The 25,821-nt window shown below is 43.5% G+C and overlaps 1 protein-coding gene across 7 annotated transcripts in view; it reads left to right on the top strand.

Annotated features, from left to right (window-relative positions):
- Nucleotides 1-15,102: 15,102 nt before the first annotated feature.
- The window catches only part of LOC148517857 (monocarboxylate transporter 2-like), a 284,753-nt gene continuing 274,034 nt past the window's right edge, over nt 15,103-25,821 (top strand). For 6 of the 7 annotated variants that reach the window (XM_088478118.1, XM_088478119.1, XM_088478120.1 and 3 more), the window contains exon 1: nt 15,103-15,262. The gene's annotated coding sequence lies outside the window, so the exon portion shown is untranslated. Of the gene's footprint in view, nt 15,263-16,926; nt 16,993-25,821 lie in introns of those variants that run through there. The other variant, XM_088478117.1, reaches the window with a different exon arrangement.

Below are 25,821 nucleotides of genomic sequence, written 5' to 3'. Positions count from 1 at the left end.
GAGTATGTCAGTGTGTGTGGTGTTTGTAAGTGTGTATGAGTGAGTGTTTTTGTGTATGAGTAACCCCCACTGCCAGTGTGCCCCCCCTAGTGTCTGTGTGGCCCCTGGAATGGACGCTGGGAGAACTACATCTCTCAGCAGCCCTTAACCCTCCCACCAGCCCATGTAGCCTCCCAGGAGCCCCAGGCAGAGCCGTAATTAGACTTTTTGGTGCCCTATGCCAGAGAGAGCATTGGCGCCCCACCCCCTTTTTTTAGGGGGTGGGGCGCAGAGACATCCAGCGTTGTATTGTCTGTAAAATGTTATCAAAAATCAGTGGGAAATTAGCAGCATATATGCATGTTATGGAAGGGGTAATATAAATACTGAGGTATTTCAATTTAGAAGTGTTGAAAACGAGAGGAAAGAACAGGGTGTTGGTGTAGTACTTTAGGTCGTGTTAGAGGAAGAACCTCTGATTTTTGCATATTGATCCTGTATCCAGCAAAGAAGCTGAATCAAGTAATTTCCTCCAACACAACTGGTATGGATTTAGTGGGGTGGGAAAAAAATAAAAGCATATCATCAGCAAATAACAGAAGCTTTAATTCTATATTAGCTATATCAATACCTCAGAACAGAGTGTAGGTACCTAAGGAGAAGGCTAAGGCAAATAACAATGGTGATAGAGGACAACCTTGATGGATACCTCATTGAATAGGACAGGAGGGGCAGCTAAAGTTGTTTGCTACAATTCAAGATGAAGCGACTTCAATAGTTGAATAAGAGTGATCATTTTGGCCAAATCTGCGTAAAGATTCATAAAGAAAATTCCATGCTTTTGAGCATCAAGTGATTAGTAAATGTTGAGTTCATCTTCATGAATATCCCCCAGGTATTGCAGAACTGCCAGGGCTTTGCTTAAGTTAGCTTTCGCAATAAACAAAGCCAACGTGGTCTCAAAGTACAAAGGAGGGAACCACTAGGTCAGCTCTTAATTTGGTGAATAATTTATAATCCACATTCAATAATGAAATCAGATGGTAAGATGTGTGGGATGTTTAGGTATTACCTTGATAATGGCATCATTGAAAAGAACAGGGATTGCCTGAGAAAATAGAATTGTTGAAACTCATTAGAGGGGTAACTAAAGAAGACCTTTGTAAAATTCTGCTGAGAGGCCATTGGGATCATAGAACTTACATGACTTGAGGCCTTTAATAGCCATTATGACTTCCAGTTTGGTTATAGGCTGAGTAAGAGAGGTGACTTGATCGATAGTTAATTGTGGTGGAAAGACATGATGCCAGAAAGATGTTTTATTAACCTGATTGATTTGGTAAAAATCATAATGGATATAAGTATGGCTGGATAACTATGTTGTTAGGAACCCATGCTGCCAGTCAAAGCTAGGATAGCAGAACTAGTATGGTCTTCTCGTAATAAGTTAGAGATAAGTTTGCCATGTTTATCATCAAAGATGTGAAATGCATATTTATTACCATGAATCTTGTGATCGCCAACACACTGCACCAATGCATCAAATTTGATCCTGCATTCCTCCTGCCTTTGTTGAAATGGAAGGGGAACAACATACATTTTGTTAGGCTATGGTCAAAGCAGTTTGAGCAGAATGGAGTATTTCTGAGTGGTGTTTATTATAGTGAGAGGTAAATGAGATGATGTTCCCCTGGAACAGTCTTTGCCACTTGCCAGTATAAACAGGGGTCGTCAAGATGTTGGGAGTTGAAAAATGCATAATAGTTCCAGGAGGATTATAACATGCCTTTAAATTTAGTGGAAGAGGCCAGAAAAGTGGGGAAGTACTAATGTTTAAAGTTGTCTATAGAAATTGGGAAGCAGAGATTTATCCAAATCAAAGAATGATCCATGAGGCTTAGAGTTACAATAGCTAAGGAGGAGTAAATTAGAAATTAAAATATAATCTATCCTAGAAAATTATTTTATGGGGTGCCGAGTAAAATGTAAACTCCTTATATAGGGAGTGGTGTAGGCGTGTAGAATTTTGAGGACAAAAATGAATTTATTCCATTTTGGAATAAGACTGTAACATAACAAAATATGAAAAAGTGAAGCGCTGTGAATACTTTCCGGATGCACTGTATCTCACAATTTTATCTCACATCAAGCTTTGATACATATGCCGGCAAATGTTGACTTTGTGAGCAAAGTTAAGGCATTTAATATCATGGTGCGGGGATGAGTAGAGTATTTAAAATGACCTGAATGATGTGCCCATTTGATAGCAAAGTCTAGGAAATCACCAGTAATACTTAAAATTTGTGGTAATTCTGTATGGAGGAATATGTCTAAATCAGGGCCCTGCCAGCTTTCAGGTAATCCAACTATCCGCAAATTATTTCTGCAGGAACAATTTTCTAGGTCTTCTACCTTGTTGACTAAATGGTAGTTAGTTTTTTGTAATAATGTCACCTGCTGTTGAAGATCAAAGATAGCCGGTTCATGTTCCCCAAGTTTTGTTTTATTTACAATGACTTTGAAAGTCTGTTGAGGCCAATTGGGCTTTGATGCCTTTAACCACTTGCCTAGAATGGTCATGTCAGATGCGACTACACCAGGCTGGGTTTTCCTGACATGGTCACATCTTATGCGACCAGTCTGAAACGCCCACTAGTCAGCTATAGCAATCGGCTATATCAGAGGGACTTGCTGGTCCCCCTGCATCCGCGGCTCCCCTTCCACGATGTCCCATTACTGCTAGCCACAGTGATCGGGACCCAGTGGCATCCCCCCAAGCCGTGACATCCATAGAAGCAGCAGCCACGACTTCTGGTAGCCATGGCTGCTGCTGTGTCCCGATCACTGTGGCAAGTAGTGATCGGAAAGCTGGAATCACCCCCCACCCGCAGTGCTGTTTAACATGCAAGGAGGCTAGATGTATGAGGACACATTTGTACCGGCATTGAGCCAGCAGCTGCCGCTCATGGAAGCTGGCCCCAGCTACTGCTGTTTCCAGCCGGCACCAATTCCACCTCCTGCTTCAGGTTACCTGCATTGAGCCAGCAGCTGTGGCTCATGGAAGCTGGCCACGGCTACTGCTGTTTCCAGTCGGCACCATCTTCACCCCCTACTTCCGGTTACTGCTGTGTCCCACAGCCAGAAGCTTTCCCCCACTTCACATTGAAAGCAGCAGCCACGGCTCCTGGTAACCACAGCTGCTACGATGATGTGTCTGGCCAATGGCATCCTCACCACCTCCTTCTTCCTTCTGGCTTTGCCTCTGCCCTCCATGTGTCCAATCGCTGTTGGCCACAGTGATTGGGTGGTAAAGACTGTACATTATATATATATATATATAAATATATATGTATAATGTCTGTATATATATAATGTCTGTAAAAAAACCCTGAATATTTCGGATCTTTTGTGACGTCATGACGTGACCTGATGTCATGAAGTCACTATGTTCCTGTCCAATGACTGCTAGCATGAAAGTAGCTTAGCAGCCATTCTCTCACTGGCTATTGCCACTGGACCCCCCATGCCAAACGAGCCCCGCCGTGGGACCCTCCCGCACCCCCACTGGACCACCCTGCATATATATATATATATATATATATATATACATACATTCATACACACACACACACCTGCCCCTCGCTAAATCTATCCCCAGATTTTTTTTAAAACTAGAAAGTATTTTTTTTTAAAAATGTCCCCAAAACAGCCATTTTTAGTTATTATCACTTCATGTAATTAATAGCTCTATAAACTTGATTTAACACTTTTGTTAAAAAAAAATATATTAAATCAGGTTTAAATAGCTCTTATTTACGTAATTTGCTAATAAAAAAAATTGTCAATTTTGGAAAGTGTTTTGAAAAAATATTAGCCAGTTAAGTGGTTAATTGCCTCTGCAAACTGAGTTGCTGTTTCATAATAGGGGTCATTGGGCTCTATTTATTAACATTATTTTTACTAAAATAAAGTGAAAAACTGTGTTTTCACACCCTTTTCACATTATTTTAGTTTCACCTAAATTTACTAAAGGGCAATTGGAGAAAAATTCGTAAAATTCTACTCCAAGCCCTAATTATCACATATTTTTAGTAATCAGATCGCCTTTCCCATAATTGTAATGGGAAATGCGATCTGCCTGGAATTTACTAAAAATAAACTGTGAAAAAATACCAGGGGAAGCCCTGGAGGTGGCGTTATCCAGGGTCTTTCCCCGGTTACTGGACTCCTGCTCTGCTCTAACAGGCAGAGCAGAGCTGGGAGCTGGCCCCAGTGATCAGCTGTGTGGTCTAAACAGACCGCAAGCTGATCACTGCTAAAGAAAAAAAAAATTGCAAAAATACAAACAAACTTACCAGAGTCCAGGGACTGGAGATCAGGGCTCCGGTGATGTCCTCTCTCCAAACAGCTCATCTCCCATCCTGCACTGTGACCCAGTCATCAGCTGTCCGGGTCACGGTGCAGGGTGGAAGACCAGCTGACCAGAGCCACGGAAGACATCACCGGATGCCCAACTACCAGAGGTAAGTCAAATTAAGGGAAGGGATGGTCATTTGGGGGCCGCGCGGGGAGGGGGGTTGGGGGGGTCACGATCACGGCTGGGGTAGCAGCGGCCGGGTGCCGCATGTGCGGGACCTCGTCACTGTATTTTTCACAAAAAATACAGTGGTAAGGCTGCGGAGGTGATTCGCAGGGACAGAGCTTTATCGCAAGCTCTGTTCCTGCAAGGGATTTTTATAAATCCCTGTGATATTGCCTGAATTCGCAATGCGAATTCTGTCGGTAATATCACACTACAATCTGCATTTTAATGCGGATTGTAGTAAATAGGGCCCTTGGTATCTTTTATGACTCTTACCATGTCATTGTACATTAATGGGAAAGTTAGTGCCATGTACGTAGGCAAACACACAGACTTCTTGGCCACCTGGCCATAACAGTGCCCTCCTTCCCATCTCTCACAGATTTAGACTTGGAATACAGTATGTTGATTTGTGTCTAGCCCACATAATACCTCCTCCAGTTACACAAGTGAATTACTTACCCTTCCTTTCCTGACACCCTCTCTTCATACCTTTGTCATCCCCCCCCCCCTCCTCCCTTCCTCTATTACTCATTTTATGGAGGTTTTATGTGTATTGTTTCTTTTAATGGTTCATTTGCTTTTATATATATTGAATTATACATTATATATCCAGACATAATGTATAATGTGTAATGTGATATTATTTTAATTGCCTCTATATTTCACTGTGACATAATTTACTGTGAGCCTGATTCATGGCTGCATCTTTCGGGGTGATTCAGCCTCAGAAGGACAAGCTATCACATCTGCTAACATGGCAGCATGCGATAGCGCTATTATGGTAAAGGAGCAGGAGGCATGATGTGTCCTGCATGCATCACTGATGTGAACTGCATCCAGTTGAGTGACCATGGGGTCACTCTAGCTGACCAACACAGATGCACAAAACAGGCCAGGAAATCTCCATCTGCCGACAGAGATCCTAGCCTCCTCCTTCCCACCCAAAGGCAGCGACACACCTTCATTTGGGGAAGCGGAGGCTGTCACTGCCCCTTCCTGCCCAGAAATGGCAGCACACTGACAGTCTGCTGCCGCTCTGAGTGCAGGATCGCAGACCCATACAGCACATGCGCAGTACGGGTCATGTGCGCAGCCTCTTTGTACGAAGTGGATTCGAGAGGATATGCAAATATAGCAGGCACCGGTATTCGTATTGAGATGCCCACCGCTGGCTTATCAGATTAGCTGCTTGTGTACTAAGAGGCACCATCGGACACACCAACAGTTGCACCACTGGACTTCTGGGCAACCCTATTGTTACTCAGAATGTCCGTTGTAAGTAAGGGACCGGGGCCGTCCAAAGATACAGTTGCTGGTAGTGGCACGCCCCCGAACGGTTGCAACAAGAGAGGAAGGGGCCCGTGTGCACTCCCCGGTGGCCGGCAGCCAACTGAAGCGGCTGGCGAGCCACCGGAGCATTAGTAGACTCCGGGCACTAGAGTGTGCCCGGAGTCTACCGCGCCTCCGCAGAACACCGGAAAAATGGCCACGGCGGACATTTTCCAGGGTTTTGTGCATGCACAGTAAACTCTGGGCCATTTTCCGGTGTTCTGAGCAGTGCTGACACCCACCGCAGGACCACGGACAGGTACGTTTAAAATAATATGGGTGCAGGGTGTGCGGTGCGGGACTCCCCTGGACCCGGTGGCCCGTGTGCCCTGCACACACTGCACCCATTATAGATACACCACTGAACATGTCTGTGTTTTAGTCACCACTCCCATCTGTTACCTCCCCCAAGCGGTCACAGTCTGCCAATCACTCTGCATCCTATTCCACACTATAACCGCCTTTTCAAGACCATCGCATGTGCACTGCTACTCTGACACATGCACAGACGGAAAACATCATCTACTTGTGACCGAAATTGACACTGCATTCACATCTAAATCAGGCCCTGTATTACTATATTTCTTGCAACTCTTATTTATCTTTGTGCATATGCTATTGTGTCTTATTATTTTTCTTCAATTAAAACTTTAAATAAAGAAAAAATGTAGTAGGGGAAATCAGCAAAATAAACATTCATTACAAGTGTACTGATGTGGATGACTAATACTACTATATTTATTATGTGTTTGTGAGCTTGGAAGAATAGATAAATACAGTTACTGTACTAAATCAACTACTATCATTCACTTAAAGTGTTAAATGTACTCTAATCCTGTCTCGACTTGGTCTACTGGCAATGTTCCTGCATTTCTTGTGCTTCATCCAGCAGCATAAAAGGTGCAGTCATATGCTGTAACATGATCTCAATGACTTTGAAGGACATGCTGTTTTTTTTAAAGATGTTCACACATAAGCGATACTAAAAAGGTTTGTTGTTTTAACCTAACTGCTTTTTATTACCTCAATACATTCCTAAGTTTACTTATTAATCGATAATTAGGTGACATTTTTTTATATATTACTTTCATTTGTTTATATTTTAGCCTTACCTTAATTGTTATGTGTGTAATTCAATTGTACATTTCTGGCCTGTAATGCACATGACAAGGGAAACAGGAAAATTTTCCTTATATTAGGCAATATGAATAGTTCTTCATAACTCCTCTGCTATTCAGTGTACTGCGGGCCTGATTCAGAGGCGCTCGCAAAAAGCGAGCGCTCGCTCTGAATCAGGGTGGGCGCTGTTTTTTTTACTTGCGGCCTCTTTTCTGCTCGCATAGCTGTGGGTTACCACCCACAGCTTATGCGAGCAGCCAGGTGATTATCGCGATGGTCAAGACCATCGCGACCATCGGGCTTGCGACGAGACCCTTGCGGTAGGGTCTTGTTGCCCAAAGCCCCAGTGGACTTCCTGCTCTAATTGAGCAGGAAGTCCACCTACTGACATCACGAGTGATGTCAGTAGGGCTGCCCACAAACGGCAGGCATTCCTGCAGGAACGCCTCCGTTTGCCCAGCCACCCCCCCGCCCCGCCTTTTGGATGCGAGTGCTGGAGCGAGTGCTTTGTGCGCTCGCTCCGGGGCTCGCGCACGCGTAGTGCGCAAACTGTGCATGCACACCATCGACCAGCTTGCGAGCGCTATGCGCTTGTGAGCGGCTCTGAATCAGGCCCTGTGTGTTGAGAGTTTGAAATAATAAATTGTGACAGGTTTGAATATGGTTTATAATGTTTATGGATAACGTTTATTAAACAAAACTTTTACAAACTGCCAATTTTCTGCATTTTTACATTTTTAAAGTGTGTTTTTTAAATATGGTGTGTATTGCAAATTTTTTTTTTAAATGATAGTTTTTAAAAACATTGTTTAGTAAATATATCCATAGATGTCTGAAGTTGTGCCTGTAGATGTACCGGGAGGTAGTTGAAATCCCAACAGCCGGGATGCGGACCCTCTCAATGCCGGCGCCAGAAACCCGATACCAGTCACAATCCTGGCACTGACATCCCAGCGGTAAGTAGTGGGGTTAGGAGTTAGAGTTAGGGTTAGGCACTAGGGTGTGTGTGTGTGGGGGGGTTAGGCACTAGGGGGGAGGGTTAGGTTTACGCATTCGGGAATTAGACTTAGGATGCGGGGAGGGAGGGTTAGGGTAAGGATACTTGCCAACAAGTGTCGCTATCCTAACCCTGTTGGGATGCCGGCTTTGGGATACTGACCGCCCGGATCCCGGATCCAACCCAATGTACCTTATATTCAACACTCATGCATGGTCTAGCTTTGTTCCTGGCAATTTTGCATATTAAAACAGTACACTTTGGCTACTTACCAACCCACAGCAGATGAACAATTCTAGATCACAATCCTCTTTGTAATAATTGAATACTAAATATGCCTTTGTTTCTTCAACCATTTACCATTTATGATATATATCTAAACCATTGTTCTTGATTGTGATTCAGAATTTGAACCAGTCATCTGATCCAGTGGCGGTGAGTACACTACCCCTATCCCTAATTTTATTTCTAACCCTTTCTCTGCAGCTTAACCCAGACCGTAATCCTCTTCTCCCACAGCCTAACCCTAACCACCCTCCTAATGCCTTACCTTAACCCTTCCACAGTGTAACCCTCCGCTGACACAGCCTAAACATAATGTTGTCATTCTGCAGAATGTCGACATTTCACATGTCTACACTGAACACATGTCAACATTTTGCAGATGTCGACATGATCCATGTTGACATTAATTGTGAACATGGTGACTGCATCCCCATGGACAGCTTACAATGAAATTGGCAGAGGGCTCAGGTAAAACAAGAGGAGTAAATGTGAGTCTATATAGTGTAGAATAGTAATGGTGCATACACACGGTCAGATTTTTCTTCAGATCTGAACGATAACAATTTAAAAAATCGTTCATATCTGAAGGAAAATCTAGCATATCTGACATGTCTGAATGATGAACGATGAACGATGCGCATTCCCGATGGTCAGATAACGATATCTGACATCTGATGTGTTTGCAGTCAGATTTGGACGATTCCATTCATTTTAATGCAGTCAAAAATCGTTCGTAGTTCAAATCGTTCAAATCGTTGGTCAAATCGTTTATCAGATCGTTCAGATCGTTCAATCGTTCATCTAACAAATCTGGCCGTGTGTATGCACCTTTAAGGTGTGTGTACAGATCTGATGCCTCACCATTTTCCTCAGCTGATAATCAATATTCTAGTGCAAGTGTAGCACATTCTTCTGGACCCAGTTACATCAGCTGCATACATTGCCTTTTTCTAAGTACAGTAGCTGCACTGCTCAGTATTTACACTGTGATTTATTAAACAGCTCATTCCATACTTCTAATCATTCATTGTTTTGCAATTGATACGCAATCTCCAAAACAGGATGTGGCAAAGTCACATTGTAGGCATAGTCATGTCACATCATGCTGTGTCCCCGAGGCAATGATTAGCACTACTGAAGAAATAGGCTTCTGTCATAACATTCCCCAACATTGCTATATGTATCTGCCAATGTACAGAGCAGCAGTCAGTAGGACATACCTCTGAAAAATCTGGAGATGAAGTGACATAGGAGGAGCTGAAAACACAAGGGTTAGATATATGGGGGGTTAGGCAGAGAGACATAGGGGAGATGATGCTGAGAGACACAGGGGAGATGATGCTGAGAGACACAGGGGAGAGGAGGCTGGAGAGACATATGAGGGATGAGGTTGGAGACAAAAGGATAGTGCTTGAGAGACACAGCAGGGATGGTATTGGAAAGACACAGGTGAAGATTAAGAGACACAGATGATGATGAGGCTGGAGCTGGGGAAGTTTGGGCCACTGGGACACTGGGCTGGTTCCCGCTGGGCCTGCCTCTGTAGGTAGCCACCCAGCACTTACTCACCCCCGCTGCCACAATCGGAGTTCAGTTCCGATTGGGCATCTCTACAGCGCATGCGCAAATGCTACTGGTAGAAAAAAAGGCTGACAGCTCCACCTCCATCCAGCCCCTCTGCGGCCCGGCCCGACTCCCTACCTCCAGCAGAGCAGCCTCAGCCTGCACAGCGATGCTGTGGCAAGACAAGTAAGATGCAGTGGCTGCACAGGGGCGATGGGAGGGGGCAAGGTTTAGACAAACACTGTTGCTGGTGGGAATGAGGCTGACACACATTGGGGTTTGTGGGAATGAGGATGACACACACTGGGGCTGAGACACATGAGCTGGTGGGAATATGGCTGAGACACATTGGGGCTTGGGCACACAGGGGCTGAGACACACAGGGGATGGTGGGAATGAGGCTGACACACATTGGGGCTGAGACACACAGTGGTTGGTGGGAATGAGGCTGCCTTATATTGGGGCTGGGGCAAACTGGGACTGAGACACACACACAAGGGCTGGGGGAATGAGGCTGACACACACGTGGCCTGGGGAATGGGGCTGAGACACACGCTGGGGAATGGGGTTGAGACACTCACTGGGGTTGGTGGGAATGAGGCTGACACACACTGGGGCTGAGACACACACAGGGGCAGGGGAATGGGGTTGAGACACACATTGGGGCTGGAAGGAATGAGGCTGACAATTGAGACACACACTGGGGCTGGGGAATGGGGTTGAGATGCACACTGTGGCTGGGGAAAGGGGTTGAGACATACATTGGGGCTGGGAGGAATGAGGCTGACATGAGACACACACTGGGGCTGGGGAATGGGGTTGAGACGCACACTGGGGCTGGAGGAATGAGGCTGACACACACTGGGGCTGACGCACTGGGGTTGTGACACACACGGGCTGGGGGGAATGAGGCTGACAAACACTTGGGCTGAGACACACACTGGGGCTGGGGAATGGGGTTGAGACACACTCTAGGGCTGGGGGAATGAGACGGACACACACTGGGGCTGAGACACACACTGGGGATGACTTACTGGGCTGAGACACACATGTGCTGGGTGAATGAGGCTGACACACACTGGGGCTGAGACACACATTGGGGCTGGGGAATGTGGTTGAGATGCACTGGGGTTGGAGGGAATGAGGTTGACACACACTGGGGCTGAGACACACACTGGGGCTGAGAGACACATACTGGGGCTGAGAGACACTCACTGGGTTTTGGGGAATGGGTCTGAGAGACACACATTGCGGCTGAGACACAGTGGTTGGTGGGAATGAGGCTGACTTACATTGGGGCTGGGACACACTGGGGCTGAGACACACACTGGGGCTGAGACACACACTGGGGCTGGGGGAATGAGGCTGACACACACTGGGGCTGAGGAATGGGGTTAAGACACACACTGGGGCTGATGGGAATGGGGCTGAGACACACACTGCAGCTGAGACATACACTGGGCCTGGGGAATAGAGTTGAGACACTCACTGGGGCTGGTGGGAAGGAGGCTGACACACACTGGGGCTGAGACACACACTGGGGCTGGGGAATGGGGTGAGACACTTTGGGGCTGGGAGGAATGAGGCTGACACATGAGACACATACTGGGGATAGGGAATGGGGTTAAGGCACACACTGGGGCTGGGAGGAATGAGGCTGACACACACTGGGGCTGAGACACACACGGGCTGGGGGGAATGAGGCTGACACACACTGGGGCTGGGGAATGGGCTGAGACACACTCTGGGGCTGACGGAAATGAGATGGACACACACTGGGTCTAAGACACACACTGGGGCTGGGGAATGGAGTTGAGACACATACTGGGGCTGGTGAGAATGAGGCTGAGACACACTGGGGCTGAGACACAGTCTGGGGCTGAGAGTCGCACACTGGGTTTTGGAGAATGGGTCTGAGAGACACACACTGGGTCTGAAGGAATGGGGTTGAGAGACACACTGGGTCTGGGGGAATGGGGCTGACACACACTGGGTCTGAGAAATGAGGCTGAGACACACTGGGGCTGAGAGACACACACTGGGTTTTGGGGAATGGGTCTGAGAGACACACATTGGGGCTGAGACACACAGTGGTTAGTGGGAATGAGGCTGACTTACATTGGGGCTGGGACACACTGGGGCTGAGACAAACACTTGGGCTGAGACACACACAGGGGCGGGGGGAATGAGGCTGACACACACTGGGGCTGGGGAATGGGGTTGACACACACTGGGGCTGAGGGGAATGGGGCTGAGACACACACTGTGGCTGAGACACACACTGGGGCTGGGAATAGAGTTGAGACACTCACTGGGGCTGGTGGGAATGAGGCTGACACACACTGGGACTGAGATACACACTGGGGCTGGGGAATGGGGTGAGACCACACTTTGCGGCTGGGAGGAATGAGGCTGACACATGAGACACACACTGGGGATGGGGAATGGGGTTAAGGCACACACTGGGGCTGGGAGGAATGAGGTTGACACACTGGGGCTGAGACACACACGGCCTGGGGGGAATGACACACCAACACACACTGTGGCTGGGGAATGGGGGTGAGACACACTCTGAGGCTGGGGGGAATGAGACGGACACACACTGGGGCTGAGACACACACTGGGGCTGGGGAATAGAGTTGAGACACACATTGGGGCTGGTGAGAATGAGGCTGAGACACAGTCTGGGGCTGAGAGACACACACTGGGTTTTGGAGAATGGGTCTGAGAGACACACACTGGGTCTGAAAGAATGGGGTTGAGAGACACACTGGGTCTGGGGGAATGGGGCTGACACACACTGGGTCTGAGAAATGAGGCTGAGACACACTGGGGCTGGGGGAATGAGGCTGAGAGCTACAGATGGGCCTGGGTATGGAGAGATGCAGGGGGTCCTTGAAAGAGACATGGAGGCCTGGAGATGGGGAGACACAGGGAGCCTGGAGAACCACAAGGTTCCTGGAGAACCACAGGGGGGCCTGAGGATGGAGAGATGTAAGGGAGTCTGGAGTAACACGGGGACCTGGAAAGACACAGAAATTGTTTGATCAGGGAAATTCACATTTTGCCCTGCACAAACACTTCTGTTACTATATATTATCTGGTTATGATGATGACATTGGTTATATTTTTACGTAAACAGGCATTTTCCAGGCAGTGTGATCTACATGAATAGTGAATATCGGCTGAAGACGCTGCCCAGTGAGGCTCACATTCTTCAGGGGTTCCCCGTTGCAGAGAAACCACCATATAGGTAAGTAAAAAGACTTCCAAACTGACTGGCCTGTACCTAGTGCAGAGGGATGGGGGTCCAACATTTCTGTTGCCGACCCTGCTCCACTCAGTGGCTTGCAAAAGCGCTTCCAGGCCCTAAGAGGAGGGAGCATCCTGCCCTCCTCCACAGACCCCACCCCCTCACAACAGACCCACACCCATAAGAGCTGCTTCCAGAAATATCCCGGGCTGGTTTTCCATCCCAGTCTGCCCCTGGGCTGGAGAAACACAGGTGAGGATAAGGTTGAAGAGACATGGAAGGATAATGTTTAGAGACACAGGCAGGGATGAGGCTGGAGAGACAGGAGGATGAAGCTGGAGAGATACAGGGGGTGAACCAATGGCCTAACAGTCTGTATCTACCAGGGAGGGTACTGGGCCTCAATACTTATGTTGCTGGCCCTGACCCCCACTCCTGGTGCCTCAGGCCGCAGCATAATATTTGATCAGGCACTGTGAACAGCTGTAAGGTAGGACAGGCTGTCCACATCCTGCTCGCCACTCACCATGCATAGCAACTGCAAAATATATCTTTATCACAGGCCGCCTCTAGCTGAGTTGATACACATATGCATATGATAACCCAGGGCCAAAACTAGGATTTTTGTAATCCAGGGCAAGACAGTAATTTGGCACCCCCACCACCCATCATAAAATGGCCTTTTCTGACATAAATTTAATATCCAACCCTTAAAAAATATTAGTTAAAATTTCTTAAATAAAACCATCAAATGTCCAAATTATTTTATTAAAATTACAAATATCGACAGAACAAACATATTACACATAATGCCACATATTGTAATGCCCTTTACACATAATGCCACATATTGTAATGTCGTTTACACATAATGCTACATATTGTAATGCCCTTTACACATAATGCCATATATTGTAATGCCCTTTACACATAATGCCATTTACACATAATGCTCCCACTGCAGCAGAGCCACTATAGTAATGCGCCCTGTAGTAATGCCCCTATGGTAATTCCCCCTGCAGCAGTGCCCCTGTAGTAATGCCCCCTGTAGTAGTGCCCCTATGGTAATGCCCCCTGCAGCAGTGCCCCTATAGTAATGCCCCCTGTAGTAGTGCCTCTATAGTAATGCCCCCTGTAGTAGTGCCCCTATAGTAATGCCCCCTGCAACAGTGCTCCTATAGTAATGCCCCTGTAGTAGTGCCCTTATAGTAATGCCCCCTGTAGCAGTACCCCTATAGTAATGCCCCCTGTAGTACTGCCCCTATAGTAATGCCCCTTCAGCAGTGCCCCTATAGTAATGCCCCCTGAGGTAACGCCCCCTGCAGCAGTGCCCTTATAGTAATGCCCCCTTCAGCAGTGCCCCTAAGGTAATGCTCACTGAGGTAATTCCCCCATAGTAATGCCTCCACACTAGTAGTGCCATTATAGTAATGCCCCCATAGTAATGCTCCCTGTAGTGCCACTTACACAGGAAAGAAAAAACAATGCTTACCTAAAACCCCTATCCTGCGTCCGCCACCGTCCGATCCACCCGGCTTCTCCTCGGAACTATGGGAGTGATGTCATGACGTCTCTCCCATAGTGCTTGTGGGGGGTGACGGAAGCTGGAGTTCAGGAGAGAACTCCAGCCTCCGGCTGCTGCTGCCCCGCAGGGAAGAAGCCGAGCACCCGCTGGTAATAAAATCCCAGCTGGCGTCCGGCAAATGGAGCCAACCTGCGCTGTCTGGCTGAGGTGGCCTGGGGGACACTGGTGGCTGGTGCAGCAGCGCTGTTGAATGCAGGGGCTATGGGCACCTAATCCGGCACCAGGTGCACGCGCACCTCCAGCCCCCCCTAGTTGTGGCCCTGGATAACCACATGCCAGATTAAGGGGGGCAGTCCTGTAATTTTTTATCATTAGAAAACATTGACACACACCTCATCTGGTACAAGTAAAGTATCTCTTACTATGTTATTGTGAAACTCTCCTGTATTTGCTGATGACTGGTGACCCCCTCTCCTCTGTATGGAAAAGAAGGCAGGGTTTACATGGATTCTTTCTCTCTCACTGGAGAAGAATCAGAACAGAAGACGGGGCTGGGAAAGAATTGTAAGAACAACTGCAACAGTCTGGTAGTTTTGAAAACTTATTTCTCTTTGCAGTTTACCCGAGGTATGATACATAGCAGCTTCTTCCACATTTGTAGTTAGGAAATGTTATGTTTTGTTGGTATAAGCATTTTGTTTGGTTATTTGTGTGCAGTATTGAACTAGTAAGTTATTTTCATAAAACTAGTGTTATATAATTTTGCTGTATTTTACACATTGTATGTATTGTAAGAAGTAAGGGTCTGTAATTCTGTACAGATGCTGCTATTAAGGACTTTTTCAGGCATATTTTGTTACATTACATTGTGTTTGGAATGAGCTAGAAACAAGTTAAATATACTGAATGTACCATGATCATTGATCACAGTGCATGTGCATTATACTGTCACATGGATGGTACAGAAAGCTGGTCAGATCATATGTAGCCTGTGTACGATTAACTTCAGACCTGCTCTAACATGTACTGTAGTTAAAACATAACCTAGAGACGTGATGGCACAGTGACAAAACAACACTGTACCTGCCGTATTTTCACAGAGCTTATACTCCCCAATCAAAATGAAAATGACATGACAAAATGTGCCACAGGCACTTGTATGAATGAATGCTAAGGTATAACACCTTTTACTGCAGACGTTTTAAGAAAATGTAGAAGTTGGTAAGTGAGGTTTGCACTAGAGCAGTAGTTTCCAAACTTTTTTGAATCGCGGTGCCCTAGAGTATCAGCATTGTTTTCAAGGCACCCCTAGGCCAAATGTTTGTTAATGAGAAATTCAGAATAATAATTAAGTAAACTGTGATTACCTGTCATCCTTAGGGTCAGTTATGTGGTGGCGAACTGGTTCACGCATCTGTTTGTCCACATATTTACAATACACTGACCATAAATAATTTGATTTGGTGCTGGACCACCGAGCTGAGGCACCCCTGCAAGTGTCCAGAGGCACAAAATATGAAGCTGTGTAGGTATTTCAGTGTACAAAAATATTTAACTTTTTTATAGAGATGTGCGGTTTGGTTCTCCAGAAATCAAACTCCACCCGAATTTTGTGAATCCGGGTAAATCCGAGTGGCGGTTCTGATCTCCTGTGGAGATCCGGGTAAATCCGGGTCGTGGTTCTGATCTTTTTGTGGTTCAGAATTTGGATTGTATAAATTACATGGTTTTAGGTGTTTTTAAAACTTTTTATCTACTTTTTTTTTTTTTTAAATCCTGATCCAAAACCAAAACACTTGAGGGTGGGTTTGCAAAACCAAATCCACATCCAAAACCTTGAAAGAGATACAGATCCAAAACCAAAGCCAAAACACGGGGTCGGCACACATCCCTACTTTATTAGTATTTGCGCTATATTTAGTCACAAATATTTTGTGAACACTTTTTATAAAACATACCAGGCATCGATGTAATATTTCAACATCAAGAAAAGTACATCAAAATGATTTTGTGCAACAAAATTATATATCTAACCTGTGTTCTGGTATTTTCATTGAGAGAAGCTTAACAAAGGAACTATTTCCTCTCACTTAAGTGCCATTTGCCATTTCTATTGGGTTGCCTAAGGCATTACTCACACTGAATGTAAGAGAAGAAGCCAGCATCAGCAGGACAAGCTGAACCAGCCTCCTCCACCACCTCCTTTTTCTTTAGGAGCAATAAGATCATTCAAGTCTACTCCTCCTACTAAACATTTGAAACGTCACTGAAACACTGACACTGTGCCCATTCATACTTCTAAAAAAAGAAATAAAAAACCAGGACGTACAGTAAGTAGGAATTCCAGCATTAATCAGGTAAACTGACTTAACTGATTTTTCAACAGTATTTTGCTGACAAATAATGTGTACAGTATGTTCAGATTTTACATACAGAATTGGTCCCTCTGCTTTCGTAACATAAAGAAATGGAAGGATAAAATGTGTTGTGTAATACTTAGCAATATGACACTCGTGCATTACCGATTATGTAGGTTCTTATGTTTCCTCTGGCTCTTTACATGTGTTATGTTGAGAATCCAGCTTGCATTGTACTGTAGGTACAGTATGGAGCCAGCCTCCACTGTGCTGTGAAATATTTGTAGCTGTCCTACATTACAGGGGCGGTGTGCTTGTTTCCTGCTCCCAGAGCAGGGGAATAAATGTGTCATTGTGACGTAGAATAATCTACACAGATTCTGTTTATACTAAGTATGGTTAACTGAAATCTGCAGTTTGCACACTGTTTGCCGTAACCGGAAACAATTACATATATTTAAGAACGCACACATATACATGTTTATCTATATTTAACAATCACTAAAAAAAATACATCACAATATTAATCATTACGTATCTGCCCTTACTAGGTAATGGAACTATTTGAAAAATCATTGTAATTTTATTTAAAATCTTTTTTAGGGTTAGTTTGTGGTGAAGTACTAAATAAAACACTATTTTGAAACATCGCACGACGCACTGGTCTCTTCCAATCTACAGGAAAATATGTGACCATATGGTGTCATCCAAACTGCTGTTCCAAGGTTAAGAACAGCCTGAGCTATATCCAATATCTTGTAATGCAGTTGTAATGAATGTAGTACATTAGTGGGAAATATAGCACAGCTTTGCTTGGTTAATCATACCCTTATGTAAGATAATCAAATACAGATTTCATACAGCATGCAAATGAGGCGCCACAACCAGACTGTTTCATAGAAACAAGCACTAACAACACTGGCTTAATGTATTTGCCTATTTTAAATGAAGTTGATATTTTATATATAAACAGTACTAGTATATACTAGTATGTTGACATAAGCAATATGATGTGCAGCACAGGTCCCCAGGTCTGTCAGTTAAGTCTAAAAACGGTTTGAAAAGTGACAGTTTTGTCAATTTTTAAATGTCACAATAGGAGTGTCATCACAAGCAAGTTTCTCTATTTTATGTTCTCAGTTGTTTGTAGCCCAGGGAGTTTAAGGAAAGTGCCCCAAAGATGATGTACATTGGGACTAGTTCTTTCTGTCTCCACTCCACATCTGGATTGTTATGCATGCATTCTGCACAATGCTGAAACTTCTTCCCTATCACCTATAGGAAAGATCCCCAGCCAGTGCCCCTTCCATTCTTACTAGCTTGTAGATAGCAGTCGAGTCCTGGTGAACTATGCTTTCTCCTGTTAGGGGCTTCTATTGAGGCTTCCTTCACGAGAGTGGAGGTGAAGTACAGGGGGAGACGGGGATGCACACTAACTTTTTAATGCTACAGAGAGCACGTGGCCCAGACTACAAAGATGCCAAACCAAGGGCTATGGACAACAATATTCTATAACCTGTTGGAAATATGTGTACAGTGCAGTGGTATGGCTACACAACAGTGGATGCCTTATCACTATGAACAACTGCTAAACCAGTAGAATGGTTTATAGAAGGACAAATGAGGTACAGCCGTACTCACTATGATACACACTGGTTTGGATGTTGTGAAACTTGAGTGGAGCAGGATGTCATACACTCACCAGCCGGTGAGTGTATGTAACTTGTGGGTAGCGGTGCAGGATGTTGGAACAGTGGTAAATGCAGGTAATAGTGCAGATCTCACCCTAGCTAAGTGGAATACATTTGTATTCCACTGTGGCACTGTAACACAGTGACAATATGGTGCCATGCATGTACAGTACTAACTGTTGGTGTCCATCTTGGAACAGGAAATGAAGCCTTCCTGGAAGAACAAAATGGAATCTGCACAGTAGCGCATTCCACTATCAACACCCAACCAACCTTAAGACAAGCTTCTCCATTTTACACACATTCAATTTGAGCTTCTGTATAGTAACCAGAAAGAGAAACAGGGTTAAACACATGAGAAAAACATCAACATATCACATGACATCAAGTCAACATTTCTCTAGGAATTTCTAAGTGAGTGTGAGATAGGAGCCTTTATAAGCACATCTGCAGGCTTCACTTCACTGACCATATGAACCACATAAAGAGATCCTCTCTACAAACTCTTGAATGAAGTGGTGCCTGATTTCGATATTCTTAGACCTCTTGTGATGATTTATGCTATGGGACAGGTTGATTACATCCTTATTATCACACTCTATGTTGATGGTATCTTCTACACTTGCAATACTCAGTTCATGTAACGTATCTTTAAAATATAAGACATCCTTAGCCGATTCAGTCAAGGTCATGTACTCTGCTTCGGTGGTAGACAATGCTACTGTGGACTGCTTTCTACTTGCCCAGCTTATCGCTGTGCATGCCAGCAAGAACAGATACCCTGTGCCAGCAAGAACAGATACCCTATATAGGAATGGTGGTCATCTCAAATATTTTTCGTTGGTCGACAGATATGATCAATACATATACAAACATGCAGCGCTCATCTGTTAATATTGTATATAAATATAAATATGATGTAGACGTTAATATATATGAGTCGAAATGCAATTATTTAATCCTGTATAAATCTTGTAATGAAATTCATTCTCATGTACCATAACAACTCCATTGACTCTAATCCTATTGTGAGTCCCACAGTAATCCAATTAAGAAGAAAAAGTCTCGTATGATAAGAGAGTCTCGTATAATAATAATACCAGAAGTCACTGTGGTTAATCAATGTCCTTATATAAATCCCAAGATTGAAAAACTCATGCCACACTGTTCTTTCAAAGTATTTATCCACAGGGTCCACCTTAAATACTCCTCCACAGCTCCACTCCAAAAATCAGCACCTTCAGTAATAAGGATAGGAACAGTATCACTTTCTTACAGACACAATGTGTGCAGAGAGGTGATAAGAATAAACTTACCCATGGTATCCTTCTCTGCTGGTCTCTTCTGTCCAAATCAGCTGGTGAATGAGTGGGGGTGTGTGGACCTCTGTGTGTATATGCGTTATATTCAGTGTGCCACATAGGATGTTGCTGGCTCAGTATACGATGCTGGCTCAGTAAAATCAATTTATTTGTAGAAGTAAATAAAAACTATATATACAATATCGAAATCAAAAGCAAAAAACAAAACAAAACCACAATCAATTATGTGTGTCCAATGTGCCCAACGCGTTTCATCCCATTTGCGGGACTTTTTCAAGGGTGTTACCAGACTGCAGTTCGTATGCCCTTTAAATACCTTGTTAATTGCTCCCTGGACTCCATTCGTTGTTACTTCCGGGTTCCATCTTTAGCGCCTGCGCACTGGAGTCAGTTCGCTATCTGGAGATAATGCACTTGCGTGGACTTGTGTTCCACGTGTATTCTTGATGTTGCAAATTGTCCTCTATCTTTTACTGCATACCAGGACTTCTGCGCATGCGTCAAACCTCTTCTGGGGACAAGCGGATTCCTTATGCATCATGTCTATTAGTTCCGTGTTCCCTTGCTTTATTCTTGCATGTTATATCGTTTTCTGTCTCTTATGAGCCGGTGGCCATTTTGTCGTGGTCATTTTATCATTATGCAGATGGTTATCGTATTTCACTTACAATATTTGGCTCATTTATCTCATTATTAATTGCAATCATCTTATTTAGCTTATTCAGATGTTAAATCACATATATATTCACATATATATTCAGAAGTAAATTCAGATGTTCTAGCGCATATTTTGTTAATATATTCGGTTGGTTTATCATGAATATTAAATTATTCTAGTATATTACATAAATCATCACATCCTGTATTCATTCTATGTACCCCACAATTGAAGAATGTTCATATATCAATCATATCTGATCATTCTTATATCAAATCCATATTTGTCTGCACTTGTCTGTATCTAGATATAAAAGTACATATCTTACACATCTGTACATACATGCATAGAATCTCATGTGTATATCCATATGTCTATAATGGTATATATATATAATAAAGGTCTTATGGATCTATGTTTAGCCCCCTAGGTTGCAGGGTTTTCAAATTGAAGATCCATTTACTCTCATTTTTATCTACCCATGCATTGAAATTGCCTCCTCTCCAATTCGGTACTAGTTGTTCTATTGCTAGAAATTTCAAACATCTAGGGTCATTGTTATGTACCTCTTTATAATGATTGGAGATGCTATGTTGCTGAAATCCTCTTTTTATATTTCTAATGTGTTCTCCTATTCTTACTTTCAGTGGTCGTACTGTTCTTCCCACATATTGTAAATGACAACCACATTCTAAAAGATAGATCACATTTTTTGAGTCACATGTTAATTCTTGTTTTATATGAAACATTTGTCCTGTTTGATTGGACTGGAACTTAATGGCTGGTTTTGTGGTGTTTTTGCCTGTGTTTCTACAGCTACTACATTTCCCACACCAAAAGAAACCTTTCCTTCTTGCATTTGTTAGAATACTTTTTTGTATTAGTGTTGTGGTGTCTCTGAAGTGGTTTGTCACTAATTTCTTCTTTATATCTGGAGCCTTTCTAAATAGACAGATATGATACCTTCTTCAAGGTCTTGATTAATCCTTCAGAGTGTGCTGGACACAGGTCTTTCATCTTGAACTTTTGTCCAAGTAACCCCTTTACCTCTTTAATGTGCTCTTCTTGACCTGCCAATAGCGAGTTATCCACATATACCACAATGATGAGCTAACTCGGTATTGTGTTTGTGGTAAAGGCAATTTCTTGTAGTACTGACTAATTTAATATATTAGAATTAACCACATAATTTTAAAGAAGCAGACTTTCCCTTTTTTAAACATTTTTTCACTATAGGGCTTTGGCAGCTCATATTTATTCTTCATTTAGGAAAGTAAAATCAAAATCCTGCTTATACATCAATATATTTTGTATGGCTGATATAGCCATAACCAGTCGTAAAATACTGTATTTTGCTACCAGAGAATACAGTAAGTCTTACCTCAATCAACCTTTTGCAACCAATTGGACCTTAGAATGTGCAATGCTCCCATCTGCCTTCAATTTTCTGCAGAACAACGATTTACTTTTGACTGTCTTACGATAGCTTGGCCTTTGAACCATGATCCATGTGTTATTGTCATCAAGCAATTCCAACTCCTTATCCATTGCTGAGTTTCACTCATTTCGGCTCTTGACTATGCTGTTTGAATAACCTACGGCTCACTGAATGCATATTTTAAAATTCCACATCATACCTCTTAGATGGTTCGCCAAACTTTGATCTTGCAGAAGACATTTTCTGTGGTTGAGCTTCCATGCTGGTAGCCTTTGGTTCAGATGCATCTCCAGTTGCTGGCACATCCAGTGACACATACTTGTTCTGCATATTAACTTCCAACTTTTGTACAACTTGCACTATTTCCTTTTATATAAAATCTCTGGACTTGATAAGCCTTTTGGTTCTTGGATTCCATAATCTGTAGCCTTTGCTTTCAATAGCCAAGCATGATGCACTTTACTGATTTTTAATCCAGTTTATGTCTTCATTCATTTGGTATATGTTAGAGGGCTGTAAAAAAGTTCTGAGATGTTTTATACTTGAATTTCTCTTTGTCAACACTTTAATAAGTGTTATGAACTTTAGCGTAACTGTGGGAAAATGGTTTTTGAAATAAACTACTGTGGACATGGTTTCTGCCCAAAACTATTTGTCTAGGTCTGCATCCTTTAGCATACATCTTGGTTTCTCCACTAGTGTATGGTTTGCTTGTTCACTTCACTGTTTTCCTAACAAGTGTAGACAATGGTCAATTGATGCACTATACAAAATATTCCATAATAATTATAATAATTCCACCATTTTGTTCAGATGTTCTCCACCATTATCAGATTTCAGGACATTGAGTCTGTGACCGGTTTGATTTTCCACAAGTCTCTTTTAGTCTGCATTTTCCTTTGTTACTTCAGATTTTTCTCTGAGTATATTTGTGTCATTCTTGTGAAGTTATCTATGAATGTCATGAAGTATTACTGACTTTACTTCCATTGGACCAAACACATCTGAATGCACTATCTCATGTGGTGTTGTAGCTTTGCTTGTTGATTTGCAAAATGGCTGACAACTTTGTTTTTCTGATATACAGTTCTCACATACAGGCCTCTCTGTGTTAGTCCCTGACATTCCTGTGACCATCCCATTCTGTAGCTATCAAACACAGAACGGGATTGAAATGCCGATGGCTGTGTAGTTGCCGGCTCAAATCCCGACAGCGCTAGCCCAATGCGGAGGAAATCCCGACAGCAGAGGTAAGTAATCTAACCCTCCCCTCTCCCTCCCTAACTCTCCTTTAGTGGTGCCTAACCTTAACCTCCCCCCTAGTGCCTCCCGGGGGGGTCCCTAACCCTAGCCTCCCTCCCTAGTGCCTAAACCTAACCCCCCCTTTCCCTAGCCTAACCTTCCCCAGGGGGTACCTAACCCTAAGTCCCTCCGGGGGTCCCTAAACCTGTCCATGGCTACATCGCTACTTACCTCCAGCGCTGGACGATCGGTCTGGTGTCCTGTCGGTGTCCCGTTGTTGGGATTAACATTGGTAATGCCTATGTTAAATCCCCTGCCGGGATTGTAGTGTCGGGATTGAGACCGGCGGCCGTGCGGCCGCCTGTCTCATAACTACATCCCATTAAACACAGTGTATCCAAGGTTGCCAAATTTTCTGCGCCAAAGTTCCAGTGACTTGTCATTATTACCTAACAATACTGTGTATCTAGGATGTACAATTGGACACTGACACCTTGGGCCTGTAGCTATTACTTTCCCCATTTTGTTTTACATAATGATGTTTCCTTTATTGAAGAGACCTCTGTGACTTTACTGTTCTATGGCACTGATTACTGTAAGATTTTTTCCCTTCTCTTGTACATAATGTACATCTTGGATTTATGTGACCCTAATGTAAGTCCCAACTTTTCAGGTGGGCTTTAATTGTTCATTCTTTTGTAGCTGTAAGTTCTGGTAGCTGTAAGTTTACTGGTATGTGCAATGCTTTGTGAGAACACAACACTGAATTGTTGTCATGTTCTATCGTGTTTTGAAACATGATTCTTCATAAATCCTTGAGTTGTATCACTGTGTATGCAATATACTTGCGGGTTATTTCGATACTATGACTTCTATTTGCATGTTTTGCTGTTTACTTCTGCGCGGGATCATATTTTTGAACTTGAGTTTGCCTTTAGCAAATCTCCGAGTTTTAAGTTCAGGGAAAACTCACACAGGAATGCAACTCCCATGATTCTTGGTCAATTTACCCCAAAGAGTGCATCGCTGGTGATTTACTCCACTGCAATCTCTAGTTTTAAAAAAGCAAGGAAATCCATAGAGACACAGCCTCAGAAGTATTCTCCAACCTTGTCTCTAACCCTTTCCTAGTGTATTTGTCCAACTATTGTGATAAATAAAAACAATTAAGTAACTTTTTTACCTACTGTATCTTCAACTATGTTCTGCTGTCAAGGTTAGATTCCAGACACAGAGCTTCTGTCTCTACTCACATCACCAATTGTCATTATAATTACAAATCCTACAAATTGCTGGTGTTAATTTATGGTTACCAGCATAGTCTGGAAGATAATATAACAAGAAAAGACAAGCGGTAAATTCCACAGAACACGCGAACTGTTAAACATTATTTTGCTGTTTGTGTATGTATGATGAGCATAGTTTGGACAATATTGAACCAGAAATTACATTTTTTGTTTGATCAAGCAGTTTTGTAGAGCTGCAAAGTTCTGGCAATAATTTTAATTTTTTGCATGATTTTTGCTTTTTTGCTTTGCCATTCCCATAACTAATTTTTTCTAACTTTATTTTTACATTTTAATTTTGCAGAATTGATTGTCTATGGCTAGAGCTGGGTTGATAGTCGTTAATTAATTCTGCTGTCTGGTGTGATAGAAGGTGGTGTGGGAACTCTTAAATTCAATTTCCACTGCAGAAACATTCAAATTTATGGCCAATTGCAAAATGGGATTAATATTTCTTGAAATTCGCAGTGCCATTCCAATACAAAGTTGTGGTCTGCTCTAAATAAAGCCCTTTGTGACAATCTGCACATTATCATAAAGGTCTTGAGATGAAATTTTAATACGTTACTCATTTATTATATCAACATTTTAGCATGTATTTTTTAGGCTGTTTTACATTTAGATTTTTTACATGTAATATTTTTATATATATACTGACTTTATCACTTAACAATTAATATATATCAGTTCATTGAAAACAACAAATTCCACAGGGCAGATTCAATTACACGCTGTGTTTACGATTTGGGTAAAGCTCCTGGATTAACTCTTAGAGCTAATCAATCTTTCTGTATTTTCCCAGTACTATAAACCCATGGGCAATGTGTGGTAAACCATAGATTCCGCATTAAGGACCTCATTCAGAGTCGTTCGAAGCGTCCGCACGGTCGTACGGAAAAAGGGTCCGGATATGCAAATGATTCACTCGCAAGTTGCGTCCCTAAGTTCGGATCGGTAGTTGGCCGACCAAGGGGAGGAAGCAGTCGGAAGACAAAAAAATACGCCCCCTTCTCGTACGCATTGCATGTCATCTCCGGGCATATAAGGATTAATCGAGACCATCGGGAACCATCGGAACTGGTCGTAGAGCTTAAGGTTGACCATACCCTCTCTTAAGCTCTACGATCATGTCAGTGTAAAAACCTCCCATGTCACATGTGCCATGACGCTACTTTGTTAATTATGCACTCCC

The sequence above is a fragment of the Taudactylus pleione genome, unplaced genomic scaffold (genome assembly GCF_031769625.1).
Source record: "Taudactylus pleione unplaced genomic scaffold, aTauple2 ptg000207l, whole genome shotgun sequence".
In the NCBI taxonomy this organism is placed as follows: Eukaryota; Metazoa; Chordata; class Amphibia; order Anura; family Myobatrachidae; genus Taudactylus; species Taudactylus pleione.
This window is presented reverse-complemented; position numbering and strand designations above follow the sequence as displayed.